This window comes from Zalophus californianus, chromosome 6 (assembly GCF_009762305.2).
Source record: "Zalophus californianus isolate mZalCal1 chromosome 6, mZalCal1.pri.v2, whole genome shotgun sequence".
In the NCBI taxonomy this organism is placed as follows: Eukaryota; Metazoa; Chordata; class Mammalia; order Carnivora; family Otariidae; genus Zalophus; species Zalophus californianus.
Window position 1 is genome coordinate 58,290,862 of NC_045600.1, and position 14,320 is coordinate 58,305,181.

The 14,320-nt window shown below is 37.6% G+C and overlaps 1 pseudogene; it reads right to left on the reverse strand.

Annotated features, from left to right (window-relative positions):
* Nucleotides 1–12,968: 12,968 nt before the first annotated feature.
* Nucleotides 12,969–13,869, reverse strand: LOC113909955 (annotated as a pseudogene).
* Between the last annotated feature and the right edge of the window lie 451 nt (nucleotides 13,870–14,320).

Consider the following 14,320-nt stretch of genomic DNA (forward strand, 5'->3'; position numbering starts at 1 on the left):
TTCTACTCCACACTGTCCATCTCTACTCTCTTTCACAGCAAAACTTCTCAAGTCACCATCTCTACAGCCTCACTTCGCTTTCTTCCATACCTGACTGCATTCAGGCTGTAGTCCTCGTTATGCTACAAAGATCACTCCAGTCAAGGTCACTCTTGACCATCATGTTGCCAGATTCAAAACATTATAACTAAAGTTATAACATTATACTAAGTTCTCATCTTCTTTCACATCTCAGTGGCACTGATGATTCAGTTCTTGAAACATGTTTTCTTTAGGCTTCTGTTGAGTAGAATTAAAATGGAGTTTCCTCTAGCTCATTTGCTATTCCTTCTCAGGTATCTTTGCAGATATTTCTGATGCTTAACCTTGAAAACCTAGAGTATCCAAGAACTCAGTTCTGTACTCTAATTACTCTGCATAAACAGGCTTATGGCTTTAAAAACCATCCATATACCTCACAAATCTACACTTCCAACTGTGGCCTTTGCCCTGAAATCCAGGCTTGTATATCGAATTCACTACTTCACATCTCTGCTCTCGGTTCCCTATGTTTGTAATCCCTAATCTTTTCACAGCTAGTTCCTTCTTATTTAAATTTCAATTTATATAATGTCTGTATAAATATTATCGGCTAAATATTTCTCATCTATCTATTGTTTATCATTAATCACTCACTTAATTTTAATTCTATGCATAAATTGTGCCAGTATATATCTTTCTTTCCTTTTTTAAAAAAAAATTCCAGTTAGTTAACATACAGTGTAATATTAGTTTCAGGGGTACAATATAGTGATTCAACAATTCCATACAACACCTGGTACTCATCACAACAAGTGCACTCCTTAATCCCCATCTCCTGTTTTGCCTATCTCCCCCCACCCACATACCTTCTGGTAATCATCAGTTTGTTCTCTGTAGTTAAGAGTCTGTTTCTTGGTTTGTCTCTCTCTCTCTCTCTCTCTCTCTCTCTCTCTTCTTTCTCCTTTGCTCATTTGTTTTGTTTCTTAAATTCCACATAGGAGTGAAATCAAATAGTATTTGTCTTTCTCTGACTTATGTCGCTTAGCATAATACTATCTAGCTCCATCCATGTCATTGCAAATGGGAAGATTTCATTCTTTTTATGGCTGAATAATATTCCATTATACACACACACACACACACACACACACACACACACACACACACTACCTCTTCTTATCCATTCATCAGTCAAGGGACACTTCAGCTGCTATATCTTGGCTATTGTAGATAATACTGCTCTAAGCATCAGGGTGCATGTATTCCTTTGAATTAGTATTTCTGTATTCTTTGGGTAACTACCCCATAGTGCTATTGCTGGATCGTAGGGTAGTTCTATTTTTAACTTTCTGAGAAACTTCCATACTGTTTTCCACAGTGGCATTTTGCATTCCTACCAACAGTGCATGAGGGTTCCTTTTTCTCCACATACTCACCAACACCTGTTGTTTCTTCTTGTGTTGTTGATTTTAACCATTCTGACAGGTGTGAGGTGATCTCTCATTGTAGTTTTGACTTGCATTTCCCTGATGGTAAGTGATGAGGAACATCTTTTTATATGTCTGTTGGCCACCTGTATGTCTTCTTTGGAGAAATGTCTGTTCATGTCTTCTGCCCATTTTTGATTGGATTATTTGGTTTTTGGGTGTTGAATTGTGTAAGTTCTTTATATATTTTGGATATTAACCCTTTATTGGATATGGCATTTACAAAGATCTTCTACCAGTCTGTAGGTTGCCTTTCAGTTTTGTTGATTGTTTCCTTTGCTGTGCAGAAGCTTTTTATTTTGCTATAGACCCAATAGTTTATTGTTGCTTTTGTTTACCTTGCCTCAGGAGACATATCTAGAAAAATGTTGCTATGGCTGATGTCAGAGAAACTACTACCGATGCTCTCTTTGAGGTCTCTTTCAGGTCTAACATTTAGATCTTCAATCCATTTTGAATTTATTTTTGTGTGTAGTTTAAGAAGTGGTCTAGTTTCATTCTTTTGCATGTACCTGTCCAGTTTTCCTAATACCATTTGTTGAAGAGACTGTCTTTTTCCCATTTGGATATTCTTTCCTGCTTTGTCGAAGATTAATTGACCATGTAGTTGTGGGTTTACTTCTGGGTTCTCTGTTCTGTTCTGTTCTATTGACCTATGTGTCTATTTTTGTGCCATTACCACACTGTTTTTATTACTACAGATTTGTAGTATAACTTGAAGTCCAGAATTGTGATGCCTCTGGCTTTGCTTTTCTTTTTCAAGATTGCTTTGGCTATTCAGGTTTTTTTGTGGTTCCATACAACTTTTAGAATTGTTTGTTCTAGTTCTGTGAAAAATGGTATTTTGATAGGGATTGCATTAAATGTGTAGATTGTTTTGGATCATATGGACATTTTAACAATATTTGTTCTTCTAATCCATGAGCATGGAAGGTGTCTCCATTTGTGTTGTATCAAGTTCTCTTTTAAACATTTTTTTGAAAAGATTTTATTTATTTGAGAGAGAGCAAGAGAGCACATGAGAGAGCATGAGTGGGGGTAGGGGCAGAGGGAGAGGGAGATGCAGACTCTCCATTGAGCAGGGGGCCCTGATGCAGGGGTCTATCTTAGGACCCTAAGATCATGACTTGAGCTGAAGGTAGACATCTAACTGACTAAGCCACCCAGGCACTCCTGTCTCAAGTTCTTTCACTGGTGTTTTATAGTTTTCAGAATTGAGGTCTTTCACTTCTTTGGTTAAGTTTATTCCTATGTATCTTATTATTTTTGGTGCAGTTGTAAGTGGGATTGTTTTCTTAATTTGTTTCTACTGCTTCATTATTGGTATATAGAAATGCAACAGATTCCGTACATTGATTTTGTATCCTGTAACTCTACTGAATTTGTGTATCAGTTCTAGTAATTTTTGGGTAGAGTCTTTTGGGCTTTGTATATATAGTATCATGCCATCTGCAAATAGTGAAAGTTTTACTACTTCCTTACCAATTTGGATGACTTTTATTTTTTTGTTGTCTCATTGCTGTGATTAGGCTTTCCAGCATATGTTGAATAAAAGCAGTGAGAGTGGACATCTGTATCTTGTTTCTGACCTTAGGGGAAAAGTTCTCAGTTTTTCACCATTAAGGATGATGTTGGCTCTGGGGTTTTCATATACAGCCTTTATCATGTGGCAGGATGTTCCCTCTAAACCTACGTTGTTGAGGGTTTTTATCATGAATGAATGTTGTACTTTGTCAAATACTTTTTCTGTGCCTATTGAAAATCATATGGTTCCTGTCTTTTCTTTTATTGATGTGATGTATCATGTTGATTGATTTGTAAATATTGAACAACCTTTGCAACTGGAAATAAATCTCACTTGATCATGGCAAATGACTTTTTAAATGTATTATTGGATCTGTTTGCTAGTATTTTGTTGAGGATCTTTGCATCTATGTTCATCAGAGATATTGGCCTGTAGTTCTCTTTTTTAGTGGTGTCTTTATCTGGTTTTGGTATCAGGGTAATGCTGTCCTCATCAAATGAATTTGGAAGTTTTCCCTCCTCTTCTTTTTTTGGAATAGTTCAAGAAGAATAGGTATTAACTCTTTAAATATTTGGTAGAATTGTCCTGTGAAGTCCTCTGGTCCTGGACTTCTGTTTGTTGGGAGTTTTTTGATTAGTGATTCAGTTTCTCTGCTGGTTATTGGTCTGCTCAAATTTTCTATTTCTTCCTGTTTCAGTTTTTTTACATTATATGTTTCTAGGAATTTATCCACTTCTTTTAGGTTGTCCAATTTGTTATTAGACATATGATTTTTCATAATATTCTCTTATAATTGTTTGTATTTCTTTTTTTTAGATTTTATTGAAAGATTTTATTTTTTTAAAGATTTTATTTATTTATTAGAGCACAAGCAGGGAAGGGGCAGAGGGAGAGGGAGAGGGAGAAGCAGGCTCCACGCTGAGCAGGGAGCCTGATACAGGGCTCGAACCCAGGACCCTGAGATCATGACCTGAGCTGTGATGGCTGTGATGTTTAACTGACTGAGCCACCCAGGCGCCCCTTATTGAAAGATTTTAAATTTGGGTTGGGAACTGCTTTATGGATAGGATAGTTTCTTTCTTATTTTTTTAAATTAATATATAATGTAGTATTTGTTTCATTGGTATAGGTCTGTGATTCATCAGTCTTATACAATTCAAAGTCCTCACCATAGCGCATACCCTCCCCAATGTCCATCACCCAGCCACCCCATCCCTCCCACCCCCCTCCACTCCAGCAACCCTCAGTTTCTTTCCTGAGATTAAGAGTCTCTTATGGTTTGTCTCTTCTCTGATTTTGTCTTGTTTCATTTTCCCCTCCCTTCCCCTGGGATCCTCTGCCTTGTTTCTCAAATTCCTCATATCAGTGAAAGCATATGATAATTGCCTTTCTCTGATTGACTTATTTCGCTTACTCTCTAGTTCCATCCACGTCATTGCAAATGGCAAGATTTCATTTTTTGGATGGCTGCATAATATTCCATTTTATATATATATATATATATATATATATATATATATATATATATATATATATATACCTCATCTTCTTTATCCATTCATCTGTTGATGGACATCTAGGCTCTTTCCATAGTTTGGCTATTGTGGACATTGCTACTATAAACATTGGGTGCAGTGCCCCTTCGGATCACTACATTTGTGTCTTTGCAGTAAACACCCAGTAGTGCAATTCCTGGGCTGTAGGGTAGCTCTATTTTCAACTTTTTGGGGAACCTCCCTACTGTTTTCCAGAGTGGCTGCACCAGCTTGCATTCCCACCAACAGTGTAAGAGGGTTCCCCTTTCTCTGCATCCTTGACAACATCTGTCATTTCCTGACTTGTTAATTTTAGCCATTCTGACTGGTCTGAGATGGTATCTCATTGAGGTTTTGATTTGTATTTCCCTGATGCTGAGTGATGTTGAGCATTTTTTCAGGCGTCTGTTGGCCATTTATATGTCTTCTTTGGAGAAATGCCTGTTCATGTCTTCTGCCCATTTCCTGACTACATTCTTTGTTTTTGGGTGTTGAGTTTGATAAGTTCTTTATAGATTTTGGATACTAGCCCTTTATCTGAAATGGCATTTGTAAATATCTTCTCCCATTCTGTGGGTTGTCTTTTGATTTTGTTGACTGTTTCCTTTGCTGTGCAAAAGCTTTTTATCTTGATGAAGTCCCAATAGTTCATTTTTGCCCCTGCTTCCCTTGCCTTTGGCGATGTTTCTGGGAAATTGTATTTCTGTGGTTGTTATTTGTTGTTATTCGTTGTTATTTCTCCTCTCTCATTTGTGATTTTATTTATTTTAATCCTTTCGCTTTTTCTTGATAAGTCTGGTTAGAGGATTATCAATTTTTTTGAGTTTTTCCAAGAACTAGCTCCTGGTTTCATTGATCTATTATATTGGTTTTTTTTTTAGTTTCCTATATCATTTATTTCTGTTCTCATCTTTATTTTTTCCTTCCTTCTGCTGGTTTTAGGTTCGTTTGTTGTTTATATCTTTCTTACTTGTTTACTTTTTTATTGTATTTTATTTTCTACTACTTAAATGAAAATTCCCTGAGATTACAAGAGTACCTGACAGAGTAGAAGCCTAATAAACATTTCTTGAATGACTCGATTGAGAGATTATCAGTTATAGCTCACCATTTAGCATCTAAGTTTCTACTACTATGATATTTTGCTGTTATTCATGTATTTGTCTGGATATCTATAGATTTAATATTTAAAGGGTGGGGTTGAGTCCAAATGGTGTTTGGAAAGTGTTCCCATTTTTAGGCAGAAACATGAGGTCTAGCAATAGAAGGAACCAGTTGCAAATTGTATACTTAGTCTAGCATACTTGGCCCCTGTATTAACTCTCGACCCCCACCAATAATTTTCTCATTTTGACATTTCTTTCTTAGGGATTATCTTTCCTAATGCAGTCCTGATCTCTGTCACTTCCTCTGCCTGATCTTTCCAGTAAGGATGACCAGCTTCCAGCCCCTTGGTTACTCACTTTTGAGGGTGAGTGGAGCTAAAAACCCACTATGATAGTAGGAAGAGTATCTATGCTTATTCTTCTTGGTAGCTGTCTTTATTTCTCCTTCACTTTTGAAGGATAATTTCACTGGATGTAAAGTTCTAGGTTGATGGTTTCTTTCTTTTAACATTTCTTGCCATTCTTGCCTTACTTGCATGGTATCCAACAAGAAGTCCACTGTAAGTCTTATCCTTGTTCTTTGTATGGGTAAGGTTTTGTTTTATTTGTTTGTTTTTATCCCCCTTACTCCAGCTTTCTTAAAGACTTTTTCTAGTCTTTGATTTTCTGTAGTTAAATATGATATGCCTAGGAATACATGCATATATACATATGTATATGTATGTATTTATCCTGCTTGGTGGTCTCTCAGCTTCCTGAGATCTGTGGTTTGGTGTCATTAATTATGGAATTCTCAGCCATTATTACTTCAAGTGTTTTTCTTGCTCTTTTTACTTTTTTTTCCATCTTCTGGAATTTCAATTATTTGTATGTTTTACCTTTAGAAATTACCCTACAGTCCTTGGATATTTTATTCTCTCCCCTTTTTTCATTCTCTTTTCTCTTTATATCTCAGTTTTGAATGTTTCTATTGACCTGTCTTTAAGTTCACTGATTCTTTCCTTGGCTACATCCAGTCCACTAATGAGCCAACTAAAGGCATTCTTCATTTCTGTTATAGTGGTTTTGATTTCTAGCATTTCTTTATGATTCTTTCCTAGAATTTCCATCTCTCTGCTTATATTACTCAGCTGTTTTTGTCTACCTTTTCCATTAGAGCCCTTACCATGTTAATCCTAGTTACTTGAAATTCCAGACCAGGCCTGATAAAACCAACATCTGTGTCATATCAGAGTATGATTCTGACACTTGCCCTGTCTCTTCAGACTGTGTTTTTCCTCATCTTTTAGTATACCTTGTAATTTATTTTTGTTATTGAAAGGTGGACATGATGTATTGAACTGAGGTAAATAGACCTCTAGTATGAGGTTTTGTGTTAATTTGGCTAGTATTTGGACCATGTTTAATGTTTGTTATAGCTGTAAGTAGCAGAGGCTTCAATTCCTTTAGCTTTTGGTGGGGGGGAGAGGGGAGGGAGGAAGTGCCCTGTTGTCTTTTGGTTTCCCTAAGAATTCCTTCTTAAATGGAGTGTCAGTCTTGCAGTTCTCTACTGCTATTACAGTGTTGGTGTGGTGGTAAGGTATGGAAGAGGGGAAGCATTCTATAATCTTATGATTAAATCTCAGTTGTTTAGTGGCCCTGCATCTCACCTTCACATTTTTTTTTAGCTTCCCTCTCCTTTCCTTTATATGAGATCAAGGCTAGAGGGGACTATAGTGGGAGAAATGTCCTACCTCTATGTGCAATAAGGCTCTAGAGAGTAGGCCTTGGTTATGGAGAACACTCTGGGCATATTTCACAATGGTTACTCTTGCCCTCCCCTTTCCATAGGCATGAGGTAATCTTTTTTGGCTCTTTACCATAAAAACCTGGTGGTGTTCCTGAAGGTGAAATCCATGAATGTGTGAGGGTCCTGTAAGACCTACAGGCCTCAGAATTTTCTCACTGTCAAGCTAGTTCATACTTAGCCTCCAGCAATTCATCAAAATTTCCATTTAAATGTTTCTACCAATTTATGACTTCTGCTACAGAGGAGCAGATCTCAGGGGTTTGCCCTGCAATCTCAGTTCTTTGAGGTTTCCAAGAAAAGTCACTGATTTTCAGTCTGTTTTAACATTTGCTTTTCCTAAGAGTTAGAGTGATGATTCCAAGCTTTTAACACATTGGACCCTGAACTGGAAATCTAGGTAAGTATCTTTTATAGTATCTAGCACTGCATTCAACAGGCATCAGCACAGCATGTCTTGGTTTGTGTTTCCACTAGTGCTACTTGGCATATTTCCCTACCACTTCCCACAGCTGCATGGGACACTCTACTTGCTAAAGGAAAAGAGTTGGAGCTTTGGCAAGTTGTGTTTTAATGACTGCTAATCTCTGAAATATAGGTACTAACTTAGTACTTAAAGTGAGTAATAGTTGACATCCAAGATGAAGTCCGGGATTATTTTACTTAGCTTCTTGTTTCCTTGTTCCAGACATGTATATTTGCAGTATGGCCAAAAACCTTCTTTGTTGTGCTGGAGCCTCAGCTTCCGCAGTAAAGTCCATTTCTGGCATCTCAAGAGTATAGGACCTTCCCTGAGGTCTTGGTTTCTAAGATGTAGAGAGCCTTTAATTTCCTTATTTATGGTTTTTACTCAGAGGCAACATGTTTCCTATCTTTTCTGTCTGTCTTTCCATCATTCACTCATTCCTTCCTTCCTATCTTCCTTTTCCTTTTAAAATTAGTATTTGGCATGTTTGTGTTAGGCTAAACATTTTACTCCTTAATGGTAGCTTTTATCAGAATAAGATAATTTAGCTAAAGATGGCTGCCTGGTGAGACTTTTCAATACTGATTTGAAATGCAAATTAATACAAGCAATTACCAGATACTATACGTGGTCTTAAAATGGAAGGCTTTAAATGACATTTCCCTGGCAGTCTGTGTAAATCCCAAAGATTAGGCATTCTCTTTATTCAATAAATTAAATATGCATCCAAAGCCCAGTTTGAGTTTACCATCATAGTCATTCTTATTGTTGCCAGTTCTGAAATAAAGATAACCTTATCAAATAACAGTTACCCAAAGAATTACTTCCCACTTGGGAATATATATTTTGGAAAGAGAGATACCTTTTGTGTTGGGATGGGTTCTGATGGCTTCAGAGGATGAAGACCAATGTGACATTTTAGGGAGATGGATTTTTTCCCCCTCAGTCTGAATTAAGAAACTAACTCTTATTGAGTCTTTTTTTTGTATCGAATGTTTTCTACTCATTCTATATTCAATGAGTATTTATTGACTGCTACCATGTTTTTGCCATATACTTAATTGCTGGGGATGCAGTGAGGTTGGGACAGACTCAGTTCCTTCTCTCATTAATCTTATATTTTAGTTGGGAAAATAAAATGAATGCAGAGAATGATAAGTACCTGATTGGGATAGAGAATGGCTGGGGGAATGTGTAAGAAGAGGATGCACATTAGATAGGGTAGAGCAAGTAAGGCCTTTTTGGAAGGTGAAATTTGCATTGAACTGTTAGAGAATCAGCCAACCACTCATTTTCTAATTTTTACAACAATGCAAGACAAAGGTAGCATTAGTTAAGCTGGTGCTGGTGAAGAAATAAATTACTCAACTAGATAAGTAATTTCTCTAAAGTTACACAGACTTCAAATTGTAACCCATTTGCCTCTAAAGCTGTTCACTGCCCATCACATCCCATAGATACTTATTCCCCAGCTTCCTTAAGCTGGGCAGACACAAGCTCTTTGCTGACCCAATCTTGGAGTTTAGACATGGAACAAAGAATTTCCTAAGAAAATTAATGCAGAGTCACCTATTTTTCAGTAAGAACATAAAAAAGAAGAAAAAACAGCTACTTAATTTTAATTACCTTTTCATAAAAAATATATTTTAATATCAAAAACATTGAAGGGTTATTTTCTGAGATTAAAGGACATGAATCCAAATTAAATGAAATTAGCTTTATGAAACACATTATTTTGTCTTTATTTTACTTATTTCACAAAAAACCACTAAAACCACAACATAAGTGGATCTGTTTGAGAACTGATGGACTCAATGATCTTGGGGGTTATCTCCAACCTTGAGAATCTTAGGTTGATGTAAACCTCCTAAGCTTGATGTGTGGAGGGACAACACAGGGAGATGCTTTTCTGTGAGGATATACTTTCTGTTAATTGGATCAGTCCAGGAAAGGGTAGGTCATCCTGACCTAAGTATTTTCAGTTTGAGTCTTTTCACTTGAAATGTTTATCTATTTAAGGAAGAGCAGATGATGCATTCTCTATTCACTAAAATGTTCAAACACAAAGCTTATTACAAAATAATTCACAACAGTTTTCTGTAGGCAGTTGCTCCCATTGGCTTGAATAAGTTAAGAGATTAGTTTCACTGCCCTTCTTATTAATTAAATAGAGAGTTAGAAATGACCATTTGGACTTCTGTTTTTTTAAAAGACATTTATTCACACTGTTTTCCAAAGTGGCTGTACCAACTTGCATTCCCACCAACAGTGTAAGAGGGTTTCCCTTTCTCCACAACCTCTCCAACATTTGTTGTTTCTTTCCCTGTCCATTTCTGCCATTCTAACTGGTGTAAGGTGGTATCTCAATGTGGTTTTGATTTAAATTTCCCTGATGGCTGATAATGATGAACATTTTTTCATGTGTCTGTTAGCCATTTGTATGTCTTCTTCAGAGAAGTGTCTTTTCATATCTTCTAACTGCTTTTTGACTTATTTGTTTTTTGGGTGTTGAGTTTGAGAAGTTCTTCATAGATCTTGGATACCAGCCTTTTATCTGTAGTGTCATTTGCAAATATCTTCTCCCATTCTGTCGGTTGCCTCTTAGTTTTGTTGACTGTTTCCTTTGCTGTGCAGAAGCTTTTTATCTTGATGAAGTCCCAGAAGTTCATTTTTGCTTTTGTTTCACTAGCTTTTGGAGATGTATCTTGAAAGAATTTGCTGTGGGCGATGTCAAAGAGGTTACTGCCTATGTTCTCCTGTAGGATTTTGATGGATTCCTGTCTCACATTCAGGTCTTTCATCCACTTTGAGTTTATCTTTGTGAATGGTGTTAGAGAATGGTCGAGTTTCATTCTTCTGCATGTGGCTGTCCAATTTTCCCAGCACCATTTATTGAAGAGACTGTCTTTTTTCCACTGCATGTGTTTTCATGCTTTGTCAAAGATTATTTGACCATAGAGTTGAGGGTCCATATCTGGGTTCTCTATTCTGTTCCATCGGTCTATATGTCTGTTTTTGTGTGAGTACCATGCTGTCTTGGTGATCACAGCTTTGTAACATAGCTCAAAATCAGGCAACGTGGTGCCCGCAGCTTTGTTTTTCTTTTTCAACATTTCCTTGGCAATTTGGGGACTTTTCTGATTCCATACAAATTTTAGGATTGTTTGTTCCAGCACTTTGAAAAATGTCATTGGCATTTTGATCGGGGTGGCATTGAAGGTATAGATTGCTCTGGGTAGCGTAGACATTTTAACAATGTTTATTCTTCCGATCCATGAGCATGGAATATTTTTCCATCTTTTTGTGTCTTCTTCAATTTCTTTCATGAGTGTTCTGTAGTTCCTAGAGTATAGATCCTTTACTTCTTTGGTTAGGTTTATTCCGAGGTATCTTATGGTTTTTGGTGCTATTGTAAATGGAATTGTTTCTCTAATTTCTCTTTCTACAGATGCGTTGTTAGTGTATAAGAAAGCAACTGATTTCTGTGCATTGATTTTGTATCCTGCCACATTACTGAATTGCTGTATGAGTTCTAGTAATTTGGGGGTGGAGTCTTTTGGGTTTTCGACATAAAGTATCATGTAGTCTGCGAAAAGAGAGAGTTTGACTTCTTCTTTGCCAATTTGAATACCTTTTATTTCTTTTTGTTGTCTGATTGCTGTTGCTAGGACTTCTAGTACTATGTTAAACAATAGTGGCGAGAGTGGGCATCCTTGACGTGTTCCTGATCTTAAGGGAAAGGCTCTCAGCTTTTCCCATTGAGGATGATATTCTCTGTGGGGTTTTCATAGATGGATTTTATGAACTTGAGGAATGTTCCCTCTGTCCCTATACTCTGAAGAGTTTTAATCAGGAAAGAATGTTGTACTTTATCAAATGCTTTTTCTGCATCAATTGAGAGGACCAGGGTGGAGTTCCTCAAAAATTTAAAAATAGAGCTATGCTTTATTTTATTCACCTTGCCATTGACTTTTGAGACTCACACAATAAATTTGCTGGAAAGCTGAAAAAAATAAAAAATAAAAATAAAAATAGAGCTACCCTATGACCCAGCAATTGCACTACTGGGTATTTACCCCAAAGACACAGATGTAGTGAAAAGAAGGGCCATATGCACCCCAACGTTCATAGCAGCAATGTCTGCAATAGCCAAACTGTGGAAAGAGCCAAGATGCCCTTCAACAGGTGAATGGATAAAGATGTGGTCCATATATACAATGGAATATCACTCAGCCATCAGAAAGGATGAATACCCAACTTTTACATCAACATGGATGGGACTGGAGGAGATTATGCTAAGTGAAATAAGTCAAGCAGGGAAAGTCAATTATCATATGATTTCACTTATTTGTGGAACATAAGGAACAGCATGGAGGACATTAGGAGAAGGAAGGGAAAATGAAGGGGGGGAAATCGGAGGGAGAGATGAACCATGAGAGACTACGGACTCTGAGAAACAAACAGGGTTTTAGAGGGGAGAGGGTAGGGGTGATTGGTCAGCTCGGTGATGGGTTTTAAGGAGGGCACGTACTGCATGGAGCACTGGGTGTTATACAAAAATGATGGATCGTGGAGCACCACATCAAAAACTAATGATGTATTGTATGGTGACTAACATAACATAATAAAATTTAAAATAAAATAAAATAAAATAAAAGACATTTATTCAGTGTCATGATCAGACTATTACATTTAGCAATCAACAGCATGGGTGCAAAAAAAAATCTACATTAAAACCCTTTGTTGGAATGCTTTATACTTTCCACAGAACAGAAGCTAAAAAAACCTGCTATACAATTAGTCACAAATACAGTCGAGTTCTTTGCCCATACACATGAGTATTGTCTAAAACATGTCTTCTTTGTAGCAGCGAGGCCCTGTCACCACTGTGCTTGGCTGAGTTCACAAATCTCTTGTAACCTGTAGCTTCCCTGTCACTTCTCTGGCTCTCCTCTCCTGCTAAGCCCTTTTCCTGGCAGTCATGAAAACCTGCCACTGCCGTAGCTCTTGATGCTACTGGAACTGCCAGAGCCACCTTGGTTTCATGGTTTGGCAAAGTATTGGCCTCCACCACCACAGAGGTCAGAGCTTCTGCCTCCAGAATTTCCTTCTTTCATGGGTCCAAAATTTGAAGATAGATTGTTGTAATTGCCAAAAAACCATTGTAGCTTCCGCCACCTCCAAAGCTGCTTCCATCATTACCAAGTCCGTTATAGCCATCCCCACGGCCACCATATCCGCCACCACCGTGACTGCCACCAAAGCCACCTCGCCCACTGAAGTTCCCGCCACGACCAAAGTTGTCATTCCCACCAGAACCACCTCCACGACCACCACCAAAGTTTCCAGAACCACTTCGACCTCTTTGGCTGGATTAAGCACTAGCCATCTCTTGCTTAGATAGGGCTTTCCTTACTTCACAGTTGTGACCATTCACAGTATGGGATTTTTGAATGACCATCTTGTCTACAGAGTCATGGTCATCAAATGTTACAACAGCAAAACCTCTCTTTTTGCCACTGCCTCGGTCAGTCATGATCTCGATCACTTCAATTTTCCCATACTGTTAAAAATAATCTCTTAGCTGATGTTCTCCAGTGTCTTCTTTAATGCCACCAACACAAATCTTTTTCACAGTCAAGTGGGCACCAGGTCTTTGAGAATCTTCTCTTGAGACAGCCCTCTTTGGTTCCACAACTCTTCCATCCATCTTGTGTGACCTTGCATTCACGGCTGCATCCATCTCCTCCACGGTGGCATATGTGACAAACCCAGAGCTTCTGGAGTGGTTGGTTTTGGATCTGTCATGACCACGCAGTCTGTAAGCATCCCTCATTGCTCAGAATGGTTCCTCAGACTCTCGTCAGTTGTTTCAAAGCTCAAACCTCTGATGAAAAGCTTCTTTAGCTGTTCAGGTTCTTTGGGAGACTCTGACTTAGACATGATGGCCGTGGGAGGAGAGACTTTAATGATGCCTACTCAGGGTTGTCCATGGGCAGAAAGCAACCATTTGGATTTCTATGACTAAGAATGTATGTGTGTGTATCTTTGTCATGAATATTCAAGTATTGATCAATTTATGATATTGATAGAATGTATCTTTTTCCTAACCATGAAACATAAACAAAACTAGAAAATGTAAAAGAATAAATACTATTTAAAATTCTGTGAAAACATAATGACAACTTCAAAAGAAATAATTATATACAACAGCAGCAATAGCATCCTTGAGGCCATTTCTATAGTGTTTCAAGTACTGACTGTATCAGTTGTGCCAGAGTTCATCTCCTAGAGAGACAGGATAAGAAGTGTTGGGCTAAAGACTCAAGGATCAATGGAAATTTCAGTTCTGTACATAAGTAAAAATAGCAAATGTACAGGCTGTTTGAGTGTC